We start from the raw sequence: 19,925 nt of genomic DNA, 5'->3' as shown, positions 1-19,925 counted from the left end.
AGTTCCTTACCAGCCAAATCCGAATAGGGTAATAAAAAGTGAAACTAAATTTAAAAAAAACCTTCTCCCTCACCCTTCCCTTCTTCTCAGGATTAACTTTATTCTTGAATTCTTCCCCCAGGCAGTGCAGGGAGACATGAAATGGGGGATGTGGTCAGTTCATCATGCATTGTCTCTGCTGCTCCTTCCTTCTCAGGAGGAGAACTCCTGACACTCTTCTCTATCTCCAATATGAGGTCCCTCCCATGGGAGATGGACCCCCATGAAGTTCTCCAAGATGAGTCCTTCTCATGACCAGTTCTTGACAAATTGCTCCAGTATCAGTCCTTTCTACAGGGTGCAGTCCTTCAGGAGCAGGCTGCTCCAGGATGGGTCCCCTGGGGTGGGGTCACAAGTCCTACCAGCAAACCTGGTCCAACCCCCCTTGCATAGCCACCTACTCCAGCATTGGGTTCTCCACAGTCTATAGATAGATCTCTGGTCTGCCATGGACCTTGGTGAGCTGCTGGGGCACAGCTTTCTCACCATGGTCTGCACCACAGGCTTCGTGGAAGACTATTTTCATGATTGGAGCACCTCTTCTCCCTCCTTCTACAGATCTTGGTGTCTGCAGCGCTGTTTCTCTCACATATTCTCACTCCTCTCTTCAGGCACAATTGCTGTTGTTCAGGGTGGGTTTTTTTCCCTTTAACCACATTATCCCAGAAGCACTACCACCATCACAGATGGTGTGATGGCTAAGGCTCAGATGGCTAAGGCTGAGCCTTAGCCAGCACTGGGTCCATCTTGGCTCTGGGTGAAGTTTCTGGCAGCTTCTAACAGAAGCCATCCCTGTAGGGCTCCCCTCCATACATACACTACCTAAACATCTTGAAAGCAAAGCTTTGCTAAGATCACTTGTTTAGAATGTGTTAGAACTTAAAAGAAAATGGGAGGAGAATATTATCTCTTTGTTGCATTTCTAATTTTAGAGAGATATTCTAGGAAACAATTACTCTGTGCCTTTTTCCTAGACTGTTTGTCAAATGGAACCACAGTATGTTTTCCCACACTGAGTAGTCTGTGCATGAGATTTGGTGGAGCCTCAAACTTGGTCATTTTGTTTAATTGATTTATCTCTTCTGTAACTATATCTTCACAGGTTTGCTTTTTATTTTGGTTATATAAGTTTGGGCTTTGCTAATGCTGCTGTAGAGATGGGATTCAAAATTATATGACTTTTTTGCATCTATTTTCTCCTTCTTCATGCCTTGAAGGTACCTTCTACATCAAGTTGTCTTCTATGTGTCTCCATCACATAAGGGAGCATGTCTGGGTTGAGGTACAGTAAAGGATGATCTCCTATTCTTATATATTTAAATGAAATGTGATGTTTATTGTTTCAACTGTATGAAATTGTGTGGAATAGTATGAAATAGTAAGATTAAAAATTACTTCTATCAATAAAAAGGAATTGGCATATGTTTGTGGTTTTTTAGAAGAACTGAGGAAGCCCAATTTCAAAAGGTTACAATTTTAGTGCTTCATACCCCTCTCTATTTTCCAAATTCAATTGTAGGAATGTTCTGTTTTATTGCCATTTGTATATGAAGTGCTTTATTGTTTTTGGCTTGAATGATAATTTCTTATATCTGCTAAGGAAATTGCATCAATACAGTAAATATTGTAAACTTCCATGTTTTGAGAAAGACTTGCTCTAACTTTCCTCTGAGACAAATTATTTAATTGTCTTCATTGGCTCAGTGATCCTGAAAAAGATCATGTCTCTTCCTTTGTTAACTCCCAAAGGGATGAGTCTTGACATTTAAAAATTCCGAATTTGGCTTTCATGTTCTCCTAATGTTTCTCTATGGATCTTGGAAAAAGCAGGTCAGGCATGCTGCCAAAGTTCAAATGTACTCAAAGTGAAGGGAGTCTATCCCACCCTAATCAAGCACAATTGACAAGTAAGGCCATACATTAATACATATGCTCTAGATTATTGATGCTGTCTATAGGCTTTATCATATTTTCTCAGTACAATTTTCTTACAAAAATAACAACCAGAGTTTCTTATCATTATCTGGATGAGCACATATGAATGTTCTTAGTATGAACTAAGAATTGTTTACATGCATGGAGACTTCTAGGAAGACAGTTCAGCTCCATATGTGAAGGTCATGTGTTAGCAAACTTGCATGTTGGCAACATCTGTTCTGCAGTTATTGCAGTGACACAAGGTAAATCGTAAAATGAGACTAAAAACCAAGAATAAATTTGCAAATAAAGATACAAAAATAGCACAGTAACTTTCCAATTTTACAGTAATTTTTAAATTTAAATTTGGATGCATTTTTAACAACGGTATAAAATCAAGATTCCTCCAAGAATTGCTGATTACAACAGAATGCAACAGAATAGAAGCTGAGGGTTTTGTTAATAGGTTTACTATTTACTATTGGTATATTATAAATATTTCTTTTTTGTGCCTTTTTTCTTGAAGAGTACAGTTTTCCTTCCCAAAAGGTACTTAAATGACACTTCCAGGATTACTGTTTAATTCACATACTGTAATGACACTCTTTTCTTTGTGTTTATTTCTTATTGAATGATAAATTCTCTGTTACATATCTTCAATTGGGAATATCTTCAATTGGGAAGACGTTTTCAGTTGTGACCAAAGTTACTTCCCTTCCTTTCAGACAAAAGAAATGTGCATCAATTTCTTTAGAAACAACAAATTTATTTAAATATGAGCAATGGAACAGCCTTCTTGGATGTGCTCAGACATTGTAGCAAGTGAAGAATGGGGAAAATTGAATGGGAAATCTCATGAATGGGTTGAAATGTGAGTAGTTAGAAGCTTAAGTTATGATGTGTATATAACTTGATTTTTTTAAAATGTGAAGCAATTTCCCTCAGTAGGAGTAATGGAATGTAGCTAGAGACTATTCTAGTGGGAGGTGGGATCTATTTCGTTGCTAAAGAAGCCATGCAAGATGCATAAAGTAGCTGTTGCCTTATTTTATTGTTTGGATTTGGGTTTTGTTGGGCTGGGTTTTTTTTTGTGTGTGTGCTTGTTTCTAATTTGATGCAGACATGTGGTTTTGTTTTGTTGTGGTGTTAGGTTTGGTTTGGGATTTTTTGCTTCAGTTTGGGGTTGTTTTGTGGGGAGTCATAGCTTTTAACTTGGATTTTGGGTTTTTTTCCCCTTTGGTTTACATCTTTTGTTTGTTTGGTTTGGTTTGGGTTTTTAACAGAAATGTATAGAGATTTTTTTTTCACCTATTTTACTTATATATTTTGGAAGGCAATGCCATTTTTCTCCTGGCTGTGGAATAGATTTACTGAGTCACAGAAGAGTTGGGAGCATTTACTAGTTCATTTCCCTAAAAAAAAAAAAAAAAAAAAAAAAAATTGAAAGTCCTAGTGTCAGACAAGAGAGGAGTCATGCAGTTATAACTACTATTCATGATGGAAAGACTACCTGCTATAGTGCTGCTAAAAGTTTTGGGATATTAGTAGGGAAGTAGAGATATGTCCCGTAAAGCAAAAGAAAATCTGGCTTCTCAGTCTGTGATTGCGACACAGGAATTGTCAGTATTCTCTATCTTATGAGAATTTTTTTTTAATGAGAAATATTTGGCTTTTCACAGCTATGGCAAATCATCCCATCTATGTCTCTAACTATATCAGTTTTATGCCTTGAGGACCTACTAATTAGGTAGCCTGTGATATCAGGCTTGGGACAGTGGTGTCATGCTTTGTCATGTTGGTTACAAAAATATTGGAGTTTGTGTTCCAGAAAGAAATAATTCTTACCTTAAGATTTAATATATAACTGTAAATTTTAATGCAAAATGAGCTTTTCAACGTTTTGGGTGTTTTTTCCTAACTTTCCTTGCCTTGTCTTTTCACCTCTCTGGTAATCTAGAATACTACAATTTTTCATAATAACTTGCAAGAGCCCCTGGCCAATTGCAGAGCTAATTATGAAAGTACATGTACTTTCAAGGTTATATCATCCAGCTGAGTGAAAAACTAGTCTTATTTTAGGCTATTTAAAACTCAGGAGGGATAGCAGGAGCAAGTAGTGACATAAGAATCCAACCAATTTGGTTGAGTACTAGGACCTGTGCTTAAGTACTGTGATTCAAATAACTAATTTCATCTTATACATAATATCTGAGGGACTGGGGTCAGAGTCTTCAGTTTAGAAAGGGAGGGAGATATAAAAACTGAGCAAATAATGCTTAGTGAAGAACAATATCACAAAAAGTTTTGTTTTGTATATATGACTTGTACTTAAAAGAAAAATGTGGTTTTAGTTTTGATAATGCCTGACCAATAAGAATCTTTTTCAAGTTACTGTGGAGTGGCCTTAATGCTGTAAATAATCCAATTGGCCAAGTCCCAGTACAGTGCAGATGAGAAAAGGATGCAGGAAATTCTGTTGTTTACACATGTGTCTGTTACACTGAGAAGCAAGAGGAGCCCAGCAAACTCAGAAGGTAAGGGGTCTTAAGCTTGTGGGTTTCATGTTTAATTTCTATAAATCTCTTCAGGGACAAAGTATGAATTAGTATCATGCTGATGGTAAAGAGGAAAACAGTTTGAAATGCCCAGCAAAAGTACTTAAGATCAGAAAACAGCATTTGAAGTATGTGGGTCAGTTATATCTAGCTGGATTCTTCTCCTCTATGTTTTTTAGCTACTATATTAGCATTACCTTTAATATCCCATTAAACATAACTTGTTTTTCAAGTGTAGTAGAATGCTTACTTACTATAACCAGGTAAGTTTTTTAAATTTTTAAAGTGACAGTTTGTTAAAAAGTTATTTCTTAGTTTTGATTAGAAATTAGTATAAATGCTGAAGTTTCACAGATTATACAGTTTTGCTACTGAAAAGCTTTTAAAAATTACTTTGTGAAATGCATATGTAATGGCATAAACTGGTAAAACTTTGGTACCTTTTAATGGGGGTGGTATTATGGACGTGTCATGAAAATATTGATATGAGTTTGCAGAAGTTTGTACTGCATTTTTTTGTTGGCAAGCAGTGTTTTCACAGTGTTTCTATTTTCATAAGTTATGCAACTCAGTAATGAGTTGTATAATCCTAACTTCCATCAGGAAGTATCTGAAGATAGGATAAGAAAATCGCGTTCTTAGCTGTATGCTATTATTCTAATGCAATGAAATATGCTTTTTTGATACTATGATTTGTTTATGCTGGGCAAATATATTCAGTCTATCATTATTTTAAAGGCAAGTATCAGAGATCGTGTGAGTCACTGTGATGGTCCATCAGCCATGAGAACCAAGGGCTAAATTCCAAAAGCAATGTTCATAAATTTAATAAGCAGATATAGCAAATAGTACTAATGGGCTTCCTAATGCCTATCCAGATACCTGCATTTTGTTTGTATTAGTTCTCAATGATTCTTTCAAACATTTTATGAAGCAGACTCTGCTATAAATAATCATATAGCTAGAGTCCTCATTTTTAGTTTAGATTTCCTGTGTTGTTAGAAAAGTTACTTTCGTGTTTCTGGATGCAGTTCTTTGCGTAAGATAATGAAGATAAATGAATTTCCAAAATATGTTAGGTATCATTAATAGAACTAGTCATATCACTTCCAGAGTTATCTACAAAAAATTGAAATTGAAAAAATGTGGAATTAGGTGCCTGGGAGTGTTTTTTTTTGTGTATTTACATGTAGCCAGCTTTGAATTGAGGCTGCTCTTTCACCTTAAGTATAAAATATTAATGGTAATCTCAGGTAAACCTGAAAAATAAATCACTTGAAAATGAATGCACTAAAGGAGCTGTTAAGGAACAGGCTTAAATTATTGTCGTTTACTTCAACACAAGAGGGGTAGATATTGGAACCATTTGAAGTGTGCAAATTTGATATTAATGGAATTATAGATTCACAGAAAGGTTTGGGTCATCTAGTCCCAATCTAGCAGGTATACCCTGCTAGTATAGCAGGTTGCTTAAGGCCCCATCCAACCTGGCCTTCAATACTTCTGGGAATGGGATATCTACGACTTCTTGGGGAAACCTGTTCCAATGACTCACCTAATCTATTCACTCCTATTCTCTTTCTAGTCCATACAATGGTCTTTAATTGACTGGTTTATTATGAAAATGATCCTTCCTGAACAGCTTGATTCTCTGCTCATGCTAATTAAGTAATCTAGGTCTGATTTACACTGGGTTAAATAAGACTGGGTTTTTTACCAAGCCCATTCTTATTTAATGTCAATCATGTTACTGGAGGAATACCAGGGAGGAATTTTCATGAAAGCTCCTATTGTTTTGAATAATTTTTAAAATGTATTTTCAGTTGACTTGGATGTTTCTCCATAACTTTTGTAGGTGTCCATTTTTGTAAAAGGGTGCCAACTTCCCTTCTGCCACGCTGAGTAGTCACCAATTATTCAAATAATTTCTTCTCTTTTAGTGGTACTACATATTGGCCATAAGTGAGTGGGCCCTGAGAGAACAGACATGCTTCTCTATGCATTTAAGTGACATCTAGGATACAACAGATGATACTTAGTGATTTATTTTATTTGATCACTCTAGTAACTGTGGAATCCAGGTAAAAGTCACAATGTGTGTTATTCCTTTGTTCATTTCCCTCAAGGATGATTTAGTGGAGTTGGGATCATCATAGGATAATATCTTACAGCATTAAATCACACAAAAACAGAGTCCTTGAGATATTGAAAGACATGAGATGGTGTTAAAATACTAGACTGGTTAGGGAAAAATAAGAATAATTACATATAAACGTTGAAGTAGCAATCTTTTTGTAAGGAACATTCTTAAAAGAATTAATAATACAAGATATGGCTTCTAAAACTGTTCTAATAAAACCAAAAACATCTCCACACAACAGAATTGTCAATTCTGATACAACTATATCAAAGTAGTTGAACCAGCCGAAGGGATATGCTCTGACCCAGAGAAAACAAAATATTCATGAGTGTTCTTACTTGTCTACTTATGTGGGTGGGAAAAATCACTTGTTTCTAGACTCTGAGTAGTGTTTTGAAGAAAAATTGTTTCGTGTCCTAATAAGCATTGGAATGTTTTATGTCTTGGTCTGAAACAAATCATCAGATATTTGTGATTAATTTTCCCTACTCCCAGTGTTATGAAATTTCCTTTAAAAGTAGGTCATGTTTTGAATAGGAAAGCATCATAAATGATTTCAACTCTAACAAGACAATTCTTTATCTCTCATATCATAAAACATATGGTTTTAAGGGTTTTAAAACACTGAAGAATTTCTCAGAGTAAAAGCAGGGATTAGAAACTTAACTTTTTCAGGCATATGCCATTACATCTTCATGCTTTATTGAAAATAAAATAAAAGAAAGAAAAGAAAAAACAAAAAAGCCACACCAGAAAAACCCCCAAAACAAAACATGACCCCCTCAACTCAGTGGGATAAAAAAGCTTGTAAATGAAAATGAAGCTATCCAGTTCAAGGTCACTTTCCAAATGAGTAAGATAATAGAATTGAGGTACAGACTCTAGAAAATAAATTTGTGATGATTTTGTATAAATAATGAAACTTCTCTATACATTTAAGTGATCTCTACTGTTTGGATGAACATGTTTTAGCATTGCATCTGACCTAATTCTTGTTCAGTAAAGCGCTTTTCGTAATTGTTACTCTGTTTTCTGTTTCCTTTTTTTTACTTCCTTTTGAGGCTGAAAGAAACCCACCTGACCTGCAGCCTAATCTAAAAATGTGCTAAAAATCCCATAGATCTATGAAGTCCTCAGTTGTGTTTGGGGGTAATTGAGCCTCCTCAACTATATTCAATAAGAAGCTACAGTGACTCTCACAAGGAGGTGGATTTGGCTTTTGAACATAAGTAAATGAAACATGAAATAGGAGAATGCTATTATCAATAGCGAGGAAAGGAATTTAACCCTTAAGAATTCAACATGATGCAATGGTATTTTGTCTTAATTGTTTGCTATAAGCGTATTTATAGCTTATTTGCAAGTATTTATATTTCATATAGCTTAAATTGTTTAACTAATACCCTGAATGAAAATCACCAGCTGATTGTGTTGTTTTCAGTTTTCGTGTCTTCTTTGACTTTTAACTTACAGCTGGCTTTAATGCTTGTAAAGACTTCTAAGACCAGTTATGACTTACATACTCAAAGGCAGATCTAAGCTTGTGGATGATGCATACCTTGGGTATTATTTCCCTACATTTCTATAGCCTTCCCTCTTTCTGAATAGTTCAGAAATCCATGCAAGATACTCTTCTGTGCCGTGTTAAAGGGCTGCCTGTCAGTATAAGCAAGACAGTCAGTATAAGCAAGACAGTGCATGTGTGCACTGACTGAGCTCATATCCTGTAATAACACACTGACAACTTGGATCAAGCTGTCTTTTGAGATTCTCTATTGTGACTACTGGCTCTCTTGTAACTAAGCTGAGTAGTGTAAGAAGCTACCTGCTTATCCTAATTTTTCTCAGTAAAGTGAATGACCCTGTTAGCATTGCGACTTATTTCAATGTAGGTTAAAAAATGTCTGTCACGCTAAGCACTCACTGAAAATAACTTACTCTGCTTTCTGTCTAAACAGAGGAGGAAGACTCATGCACTCAGTTAGTTTTAGTCTTAACTGTGGAACTGCTGAAAAACGAACCAAGCAAACAAGAACCCTAAAAAACAGATACCATTTTAATGTGATTAGAGCAAATTTCATTGTGCTTGCAGAACAAGATGCCTATAGGTGTTTCTGTAAATCACAGGAAGAGTTCACTTGTACCTTTAGCTATAAGCATTAAAAAAAATAGTGTTTCAGTATAGTGAACTAGTATTAATTAATGTGAACCCTATTCTTCTGAAGCAATTACCTATTTCAAGTTAGAACAACAGATTTATATGGTTCTAAAGAAATCTCTCTATGCTATTCAGAAGATACCTATTAGACCAGACATTTAACTGATATGAATTATTTCATATGAATTAACCATCTCCTTATTTTAAATGCACTCTGAATCTGTTCTCAATTGAAGTTATTATTAATATACTGATTCATAATCTGTTTTTCCTAATAATCATTCAGACAATATATTCCATGGAGATTACCGATCTTCACCTAGAATTACTGAGATTAGATTAGAATTTAGGAGACTTGGCTACTTGTTTAACTCAGCAGTTTACACTAGGTTTTGTAAATCTGTTTGTAAGTTGTTTACTCTGAAAGGATCTAAAACTTTGAGAGTTCATATTTCTCCTAAATACCTAGTAAGTTTATTTTGCCTCTTTTTTTCATTAATCATATCCTAGTAAAATGTGATAATCAAATCTCAAAGGGGAGCTAGCCAAGCAAACTGTCTCAAATGCCACAGCTACCAAATTTAGTTGGGTTATGATCGGTTTAGCTTCTTCTTAATACTTAGCTCTTTTTGAGACTGTCTGGGAAAGTTGTTGGTGTCACACACACTCCCTTCCCTCCCTGCATAATCTGCTTATACAATATGTTTTTTGAAGTGTAGTGGCTGAGGAATGAGAATAAATACTACAAACTTGAATGTACAAAAGATATGGGTGAAATTTTATAAAAGTTTGTAACCAAACAAAACATTCTTGGGGAAATGAAGTTACTGTAAATTATATTTAAAGCAGTACTTCAGAGCTTCTTTTGGCCTTATGGGTAGTAAATGACAACATCTCTATGTACAAATATTTATGTTACCCATATTTAACCCTAAGAATTTGAATACAACTTCAAAGATGTGAAGAAAGATCAGCTTGTTGCTGTAAAAGACTATGGAAAATATTGCAATGATATGTAATCACTTGTATTACCCAGTAGACCTAAATCAGAGTATATAATTCTGGTTCTCATCTGAAGAAATAGTATCCAAACTGTTTAAAGTTTATAAAAATTGGCAGAAAAAAAAAAAGTAATATTTGTTTAGTCTTTACATTTATTGTAATCTGCGACTATCTTCCAAGCTTTTTATGGATGCATATGTTTATAGTATGTATATATAGTATGTAAACTATGTATATGATCTGTATAATATTATACAAGATATATTGTATGCATGTGTTTAAAAAAAAACATTGAGATGCTGAATAGGATTTTACTTTTCAATGGATATTTAGATATGGAGAGAAAATGGTAAAAGGAAAAAAGGAAAATCTGTACATAGGACCACAGTGGACCACGTCCTTTTTTTGGTGCATCCTTTTTCAGAGAGAATTTCAGCATTTTATTTTGAGCAAGTTTTAAGACCACCCCCACCCCCCTCCACCTACCAGCAACAATAATGTAAAATATGCTGTGAAAGAAATCTTGTTCTAAATTACTGGTTTTAATTATTGACACCTTTTGTATTAGTGTAACTTACTAGAACAAATTCACTTTACCTAGAGGTGTTTTATTCTGTGGAAAGAAATAACCACTCAGTCTTTAAAAGCTATGAGCCATGTCAGCTATACCAGTCCTGTGGTCAAATTCTCCTATTGGCATGGAAAGTTTCACTATATTTTACAGAAGCAATTAACACATTAAGAGAAATATATAATAACTCATGGTTAGATGAAACATGGTATAGGTAATCATTTCAATAAAAGCATCAGTCCATGTAGCAGCCAGAGGCCCTGCAAGGCCTCCCTGGAGGTCACTTGCCTAAGATAAGAAATGCCTAGTCATGATGACTGGACCAAAGAAGCCCCTCTTCCGCATTCGGACCCTTGTTATCTCTCTGTAAGACTATAGGTCATATTCACCCTGACCCTGGTGATTGGACAATTTCCAACACCCCTGCACCCTATATAAACCCCCATTTCTGCCCAGTTTGGCAGAAGAGCTGTCACTGGAGCCCTTCTCAGGAGCTGCCAATAAAGACACCACTGTGGAACCTCACACAGCCTTCTCCTCTCCTTCTGCATCTGCCGAGGCACCTTAGCAAGCAAAGAGCTGAAATCACTAAAGAGCTGAATTCACCAAAGAGCTGATCTCACTTAAGAGCTGAGCTGCTTGCTAAATTGCCCGTGGCTGGGAGCTAGCCTGAGGGACCTGGACAGGTTGTGCTTATCAGCCCAATGCTATCCAGGACACCTACGGCAGCCAGGGTTGGACAGACCCGTGGACCCCCAGGCCAAACTTTGGTAATAAGTCCAAATATAAAATTTTGTGAAACTCCATGAAGAAATAAATGTTTCCTGCAAGACACTAATAGTTGCTGTTACTGGTATATTTTTGCTGGATTGTTTACCCTAGTGCTTAGAGCTGACCTTCAGCCTGGGAAGTATCTGGGAATGCTTGATTATCTTGTTCACCCCTTTCCTTCACGCATGGTGTTCTCATATTTGCAGTTTCTATTGGCAGAACAGATTTGGGGGATAATGCCTTTTTTCTTCTTTTTCTATGTACCTTACAGCTGGTTCCTGACAACAGTGCATCATTGCTGCTTTTAAGGCAGTTCAGTTTTGTCACAAAAAAGGCTTATTTCTTGTGGCTCTTCCCTACTTACATGGTGTTTTGTGACCCATTTGGATAAAAGTTACATATTCTGAGATTCACAATTTGTGACCCTAATTTTTTCTTATTCCCTGGATGTCATGGCAACATTATTAAAACTGGGAGAAACAGGCTTCTAGAGCTCCTCAGAAATCACACTGCTCAGGGAATCATGTTAGGATGAGATCATCCCCCTTGTTCAGAGTATCATATTTAGGACTTACACATGGCATGCCTTTGTTTTACAAGAATTTCTGTCACACTCGAAATTTAATTTTCTCTAAAATGAGTGGGACAACTTATACCTGGAATTGTAAATCTTATTTCAAAGGATTGAAATAGGTTGTGGAAAAGGATAGCAAATGAGGGCAAACTGGCAACATGACTGGCATGGCCAGCCTGAGGACCACTTAGGGCTACTTCATGTTTTTTTGGGTTTTTTTTTAAGATATAAATTATATATATGTAATTTTACCCTACATGCCTTCAAATGAATTATTAAAACCTTCAGAAGAAGCAAACTACTATTAGTAATAAAAGGATCCCTCCTCTGGAGTCAGAGAATTTTGGTTATCACAATGGATACTGGAATATCAAGAAGCAGTATATTTAATCCTGTTGTATATAAATGCTTATTTCAGCATTATGGTGATCATTATATTTTCCTTTGGTTTCTGGATAGTCTACTAAAATAGAAAAAAGTTTAAGCCATTTCTGAATCCTCCTTTCATTTACTGCTTCCTCTTAAAGTTTAAGTGGTTTATTGTCTTTCAGTCACTATCTTTGCTTCCCATCCTTTACCTCTTGTCCCGGGAACTTATACATGGACAACTAATATAATTATACACTTCCTGGGGGTACTTCAGAAACACCTTGTCTGTCACAATGTTTTGTATCATAGTAAAATGCAATTTTCCTTGCAGAACTTCTATTTTTCTGAAGTTACTTTCTAGTTTTTAACTTTTTAGGTCTGATAGAGTAGCTGGCAAACTTTGTTTATGGCTTTTTTAATAGAAGGTGAAGTTGAAACTTGAGTCTATGTTTTGCCTTCCCTCTCTGTTATATTATTATCTTATCATCTAGTGTTGATTAATTCAGAAGTGGGATCAGACTTCAGTTTTACATAGATTCTACTATGAAGAGCTTACTTACATTTGGTCCTATACCTTTCTGCCTCTGGAGCTTTTAGTGTCTCCTGAGATTAAATTTATTAATTTGTTTTCAAGGCAAAGATGTCTATACCATAAAGAAATAATGAGAAAAATAGTGATATTCTGTGTTCCCAAGATTATAAATTTGGCCAGACCTATAAGAAATGTGGAACACTACTTAGCACTTCTCTCTTTACTGTTTCCTCTCAATTATTTTTGGTTTATGTTCTTCAGTTCTATTTGTTTGGGTTTTTTTTTTTGGTAAAGCATTTGAGTCTTTGTCCTCCCCTTTAGGAACTTTGACAATTAAAGAACTTGGAAACTAAGATTTAAGCCTGACATTGTCTCTTGCACTTAAAATATTCAGGCAGATGTAATGTTGTAGAAGGAAGATAAGGTTGCATAATCTTAATCTTATTGGGATACTAATGAACTGCTACTGTGATTTCATTTTATCTCAATGATACACTTAACAACACATCATACTATCCAAATTGATGCCTTAAGAAGACCAATTTTTTCAGGCATTTTTAAGATTTCCTAATTGCACAAAAAACGCAAAACAACAACAACCACCCCTCACTGAAACAAAACCTGACAAACTCCCAAACACTTCTCTTTGTGAAATTAAAAACAAAACTTTATCCTTTGTCATTTTCATAGCATAACTGGTTTTAGTTACTGGACATGAGAAGGAAATAAAATGGGTTTTGGAATTTAATTTGACCTTTATTGACATTTTTATGTTAACAGGAAACTAGAGAAGTATGAATAGGAAGGAAAAATTATCATGTAACTCCTAATAGGAAGTCAACAATTAGCATTATTTATATCTTCAGGCCATTTTTTGACTGATTTTTTACTTGTGACACATGTAAGGAATACAACACTTGGAAACAACATAGCTTAAAAATTCCCATATGGTTTAATATTTTTAATATTTTTTTTATAGCTGTGGGAAAAAAATAAACAGAATCGTCTTTGGATGTGCATTAAAAAGTCCTGAAAGCACTATCTTTTAATTTTCATGAAGTAGGATAATCTGTGTATTATGTCATGGTCTGTTTGGATCTTTCAAATTTACAGCACAGTGTACTTTGTAAATTAAAATTTATTTTATGAGCTTATGAGCTCATTAAAAAAAAAAAAAATTAAAAAAATCCTCTGCCTCAAACAACACCACCAAAACATGAAGACATCAAACAATGGTGGAATCATCTTTGTACCATGAACAACACATGAACTCATTAATTCATTACTTTCCTAATTCACAAACTCTCTTATTTATAAGTTCTCTAAATTGTATTTTTTCCATGAACAAAATAGTTACCAAGGTGTTGATGCCAATGCTCATTCTTTCTCCTCTACTGAGGAGTGAATGTCCCTATACCACGCTGGAAAGCACAAAGGCCTCATCAGTCAGCCTGATGTTGGATCTGCTACAAAAACACTGGGGGTAAGTATTTACACTTTCCAGCTCAGAAGTTTGATCTGTAGCGCTTCCATGAGCTAATGTAACCTGAAGAAATTGCCAGATAGTTGCTTTTTGAAGATGCAGAAGTTGTTGGCTGCAGGTAATATCAACCCTTATCTCTTCCTATCCACTGAGTTCTATGTACAGGCTGCTCTTCCACTGACCACTCACACTGGCACTGCTCTCAGCATATGTCAGACTTTAGGATCAGCTGTATGTTCATTATTGTCATATTTTTACTTTTCTTTCCTCTAAGAGTTTTCCAAGACATTCTGGTTATCCTAACTTCAGTGACTTGTAATATCAGGAAATTTATTTGGTAGAATTTTAGTATCAATTTAACTCAGTTCATATAACAATTTCACCCAACAGATTTTTAATAATATCTCTTTAACCTCCATGTCCTTTTGGCCAATGACTTTGTAGCCACCATCATAGAGATGGTCATTGTAATCAGTATGGGTTCCATTCCATGCAGGAGTGTAAACACTGGTTATGTTCAATGCATGTTCATTGTAATTAATTTTGCAGCCATAATCATAGGCTCTTCTACATAATGGAACTGCATTGAGTGAGGGTCACTTTAAGTAGGCTGGATTGTTTTTTAAGATGCACAGCCATGAGCAATGGTAGCTTTATTTTGTACATTTACATTGATTTGCACAGTGATTATTAGGAGTGTTTATGGAATACTTGCTGTGTATTTTCTCATTGTGTACATATGCTGTAAATATGCTGGGCCACTAGTATATGATTAGTTTCCTTACATGCCTGCAGTACCCCTTTCACCCTGGTGTCACAACCATGTACAGCTTCATATCCAGTGTTAACTACATGTAGGTAATTTCAGGTTAACTTTAGATCTTAGTGTTAATGTAACATTATCACCCACTGTCAGTACATGTTCTCACGATGTTGCAGATGGTATTCCTTCTGTATCTAGTTTAAAGGTGGTATCTAATGGATCTGCAATACCTGAGTTGTTCCAAAATTCAGGCTCTGTTATAGATAAGTTCCAATTATCAGTGTTGCCATGGTGATGCAGGAGGGTCACACTTTCTGCAAGACAAAACACTCAGGTCTTGGACATAATCCAAATCTCAGTTGTTTTTCATTGTAAAAGGAGTGGCACATGGATAACCCGAGTTGTATGTTTAACTGCAACCTCATTGTAAGGACTTCAGATGGGTTTTATGTCTATTTTAACAGGATTTGGGGCAGCTACTGATACAAATTCCTTATCTGTGGTTCTTCTTGTGGGAGCTTATCACTTGTGTAGACAATTTACAAGTTCTCACAGACATGATTCCCACACAGATCCATTCTTGTGTATTTGCTAGTTTAGTAGTTTATTCCATCGATCTACTGTCCCACTATTTTGAGGCTGATGCAGTAGCTGGAAAATCCATTGTACAAGATTTGACCTAAACCAAGCTTGTCCTACTTTATTCTTAAAATGTTATCAATACTAAGATTATATTTCTCTGAATAAGGGAGAAGTAGCGAACCACAGGCTTAAAGCAGTTGTGAGACCAGTGATAGCTTAGGCAGGCAATATATTCTGAGCACCACTATTTCTCCTCCTGTAAGGATTTCTTTCCAGCCTCCAAGTGTTTTTTTTAATACACATGAGAAGCTTTCCAGATTAGCTTACCTTCCATGAAGTTAGTAGAATTTTGGTGATGTGCTGAACCATTGTTTTTAAAAAAGACACAAATTTACAATTTGTTTCACCTGAACTTTTGCCAGTCCTCTTTTTTGACATCCTCTCTTTTTGCCTGTTGAAATAAATCCTATGTCCCTGTGTGTCTAAGCCACTCCTCTAACCAGGTACTGCCTCAGAGTTTTGTGCTATATTTTTTTCTAACCAAATTATCAACCTCCTAACTGCACGTTGCCAGGATTTTTAGAGTTTTGGAAATGCAAATTTTTATGGATATGTTTTTAGACTGAGCTGTATCATGAATCACTTTTCAGTGTGATTTTTTTTTTCACCATACATTTCAATAATTTACTTGGCAATATTTTTCATCTAGCCACTGGGTGGGATCCCTAAGGGTTATTAATTAAAAACAACTTTACAACAGGAACAGACACACAAAATTTGATCTCCTCTTCTAGAGCTGATAGCTTGGTAGTTAGCAGCCCTTAGTAAACGGCCAAGTTTTCAGGGAGTGAGTTAAATCGCTTCCTATATTCTTCCCATAATGACTACATCACCTCCACCCATTTTCTTACAACCTTCTCTCTTTATTAGGGTTTGTTGATGGGTGAACTGCAGCAATATCATGGAAAGTTCTGGCTTTCCAGTAGCACATACAAAAGAACATGTTCTATGATCCATTTTGTCGTATTCAATTTATAGATTAGACAAACGGAAATTAACTGGTTTAATCTAAAGCAGACATTTTCTCTTAAGACATAATACCTTAAAAAAGTTTGGCTGAGGTCTTAATAATTAAGAGACATGTAACTAAGGATTAAATCATGCAGTAAAGTAAAAGGAAAGTGCAATAATTCTTTACTCTCCTGGTGATTTTGTTAATGGTGCCACCAAGGGTGAATATACTGCTGTTTACCTAGAACAATAGGTGGCAAAAATAAATCAAGAGATCTGCTCTTTCTTACTCGTGTTCAGAATCATTAGGTAAATAGGAAAGATTGCAATATAATTAAATATCTTTCTGACCTGTGTTCCTTGTCATGTTCACCAAATGTCTTTTTTTCCTCTGAGAACTATCATCACTCTGTTCTCACTCTATCACACCTCACTCACATGACACAATGAATGTTTCTTCATATATTTTGTCCATGCTTATTTTAAATTATCCCATTAAGAAAAACTACTTTAAAGGGATGTTGTGTTCCTTCTTATCACTCAGCTGTTAAAAGTGGAATGATCAGAAGGCTTCACTGATCAGAAAACCCCCATTTTCATCCAATTCTGTAAGTTTATTTTATCTTTTATCTAGTAATTATGTACACTGAGCTCCATATGCTGTGCTAGCTAGTCTGCTGCTGCAAACTCAAGTAGTGACTTTAAAACTAGCTCCACACAGTATTGTTTTGTCAATTTTATACTTGTGATATTTCTGATGTTAAGAGATCTGAGTCTAAGATTAACATGGACCTTTCCTCTTTGAATTATCATTAACATACACGTCAAAAATCATTCTTGTTCCCCTGGAACTAATATAATATATAGATATTTTATAGATGAGAGTTTTCAGAGTTCATTGTAGGTATATGATGTTTTCTATGAGGCAATCGTATACCTGAGAAAAGAATTATTATTTTTTAAATACCATTATAAGTATAGAGATGATTAAAGATTCAGTATCAACAGATTCAATACTACAATAGTCTTCAGTTGGACTGTTGGACTTGTTTTTATTTTAATTCCATCAGTGCAGTATTTCTGAGAACATGAAAGAGTAGATTGATATGAACTATAAATAAGTTCATTAATAAGTCAAGTGTGACCCTCCTGCATCACCATGGCAACACTGATAATTGGAACTTATCTATATCAGAGCCTGAATTTTGGAACAACTCAGGTATTGCAGATCCATTAGAAACCACTTTTAAACTAGATACAGAAGGAATACCATCTGCAACATTGTGAGAACACGTATTGACAGTGGGTGATAATGTTACTTTAACACTAAGATCTAAAGTTAATCTGAAATTACCTATATGTAGTTAACACTGGATATGAAGCTGTACATGGCTGTGACAATATCAGGGTGAAAGGGGTACTGCAGGCATGTAAGGAAACTAATCATATACTAGTGGCCCAGCATATTTACATCCTCTAGAATTGTGAGATTTTTGACAGTTTCAGAACTTTTACAATGATCCACACATTTTTCTAATTTTTTTCAATCTTTTCTTCCTTTCAAACTAATATTTTAGTCCACTTCTTTAAAAATAGATACAAGTAAAAATTTTCATAATTAATACTTATAATAAAATTCCTGTTACATATTTCACTTATCCAGCAATATTTCTATTGGTTTTTGCTTTTATTCTCAGTCAGCCATCTACTGAAATGGGTTGTGTTGAGATCTGTCTCTTTTAATGAAAAAAATATATTTTATTCTACCTCTTGCAATCTTAAAGGGGGTATCTAAAAAACTTGTTTTGATTAGATTTTCTGAAAAGGAGATATGGAAGTCAATACAAATACCTTTTCTTTACCACCTTGGAGTGAGACAGCACGTCTATTTTCTGGAGGAGGAATATTTACTTTTAATTCTTTTTTTTTTTTTTTTTTTTTTTTTTTTTTTTTTTTTTTTTTTTTTGTCTAATTTTAGGTACATCTATCCATGCTGAAAAGGACAGGCAAATTTCAGCCTATCATAAAATGATTAGAAGCCTGAGAGACCACTAGCTTACTGTACAAGCCTACTTCAATTGTTACAGCTGTAAGTTTGATCTGACTGGCAGTGTCCCAGCCTCAAGAACACTTAAGCCATCACAATGGAGCAAGAATTCATGACCAATGTTTCCTTTTTAGTATCCTGTGATCTGTGATCTTAACATTTCTCCAGCTTTGGAAACATTACTGAATGTCAAATGACAAAGTCACCTCAAACCTGTAATGAAACATCAGCAGCAGGCTATTCTGATTCATTAATAATTCTCAGGTCTTTCAAATTTTCAGTCAAAGAAAAATATTACCATTCTTATTTCTCCATCTTTTGAGATTTGTAATCTGTGCATTCCCCAAGTTCTCCCTTCTTTTAATGAATATGCAAAGAAGCTAGCAAAATCCACTGAAAAAACTACTGATTATGAAAAGTGTAATAAACATTTCTGTAGATTTCTACTAGTTTGGGGCAGGCACAAAAAAAATGTAAGAAAAGTTATTGTACTTTTTAAAAATCCAAAAGTTTCAACTATTTCATTATGTATTTATTACATTATGTAATATGGTTTTTATATATTATTATGTATCTGAATTTTACTGTGGTTTTGTTTAATTTTTTTTTTCTAATTAAAGCTTTAGGAAACGAAGGAATGACCACAATCCAGAAATTAAATTAACAACTGACTACAAGAGTTTAATATTTAGTTACTTTGGCTCTACTGGGCCTCATACAAGTTTGTGGGTGGCAATATCTTTGTATTTTTGATAAGGGTTATTCAAATTAAATTGCTGGAAGTAGGTCAAGAAACAAGAAAGGCTCAAACTTGGTAAAGCTTTGGCAGCAGCTCTGCTACATCTGTGTAGTGTTGTTTTGATGCTCGATGGTACTACACCAGACAGTGATAATGAAGGGAATTGGGAGTCCTTCATTGTCTTTACTCCACTACAACAACTTTCTATAAGCTTCTAACAAATGGCAAATAAATATCCTGAAAATCATGGAAAAGTTTAAAACAGCTGGAAAACTGGAACAAAACCTGCAAAAGCTTCTATTCAGTTGAAATGAGACATAACTGACTCCTACTGCCAAAACTATATACTCTTCAGTGTTTTGTTAGCAGCATTGGCCTTCTGCATTTCAAATGCAGGTGCTAGCACTAATTGCTGTAACATATAAACATTCTTTTTACAAATGGATATTGCATTATAAAAGCAATTTCTTTTTTACTTCAAACAACTTAGTCTTCTATTAAAGTAGCAAGATTTTTAAGTTTTTTTATTTGTCTGAATTTTATTTGTTTGGTTGTTCTGGTTTAGATAACCAAGATGAACAAACCGAGGAGTGGCTAGTCTCTAGAAACTGTCCACATCAGCATTTTCTCAGCACTGGGATAGGGAAGCAATTTCTGTGAAACTGCTTTTCT

At 35.0% G+C, this 19,925-nt stretch overlaps 1 protein-coding gene across 3 annotated transcripts in view; it reads left to right on the top strand.

Annotated features, from left to right (window-relative positions):
- The first annotated feature begins 1,307 nt into the window (after positions 1 to 1,307).
- The window catches only part of CCDC102B (coiled-coil domain containing 102B), a 376,483-nt gene continuing 357,865 nt past the window's right edge, over positions 1,308 to 19,925 (top strand). For all 3 annotated transcript variants that reach the window (XR_008434409.1, XM_053961755.1, XM_053961765.1), the window contains exon 1: positions 1,308 to 1,321. The gene's annotated coding sequence lies outside the window, so the exon portion shown is untranslated. The remainder of the gene's footprint in view (positions 1,322 to 19,925) is intronic.

The sequence above is a fragment of the Vidua chalybeata genome, chromosome 1 (genome assembly GCF_026979565.1).
Source record: "Vidua chalybeata isolate OUT-0048 chromosome 1, bVidCha1 merged haplotype, whole genome shotgun sequence".
Classification (NCBI taxonomy): Eukaryota; Metazoa; Chordata; class Aves; order Passeriformes; family Viduidae; genus Vidua; species Vidua chalybeata.
This window is presented reverse-complemented; position numbering and strand designations above follow the sequence as displayed.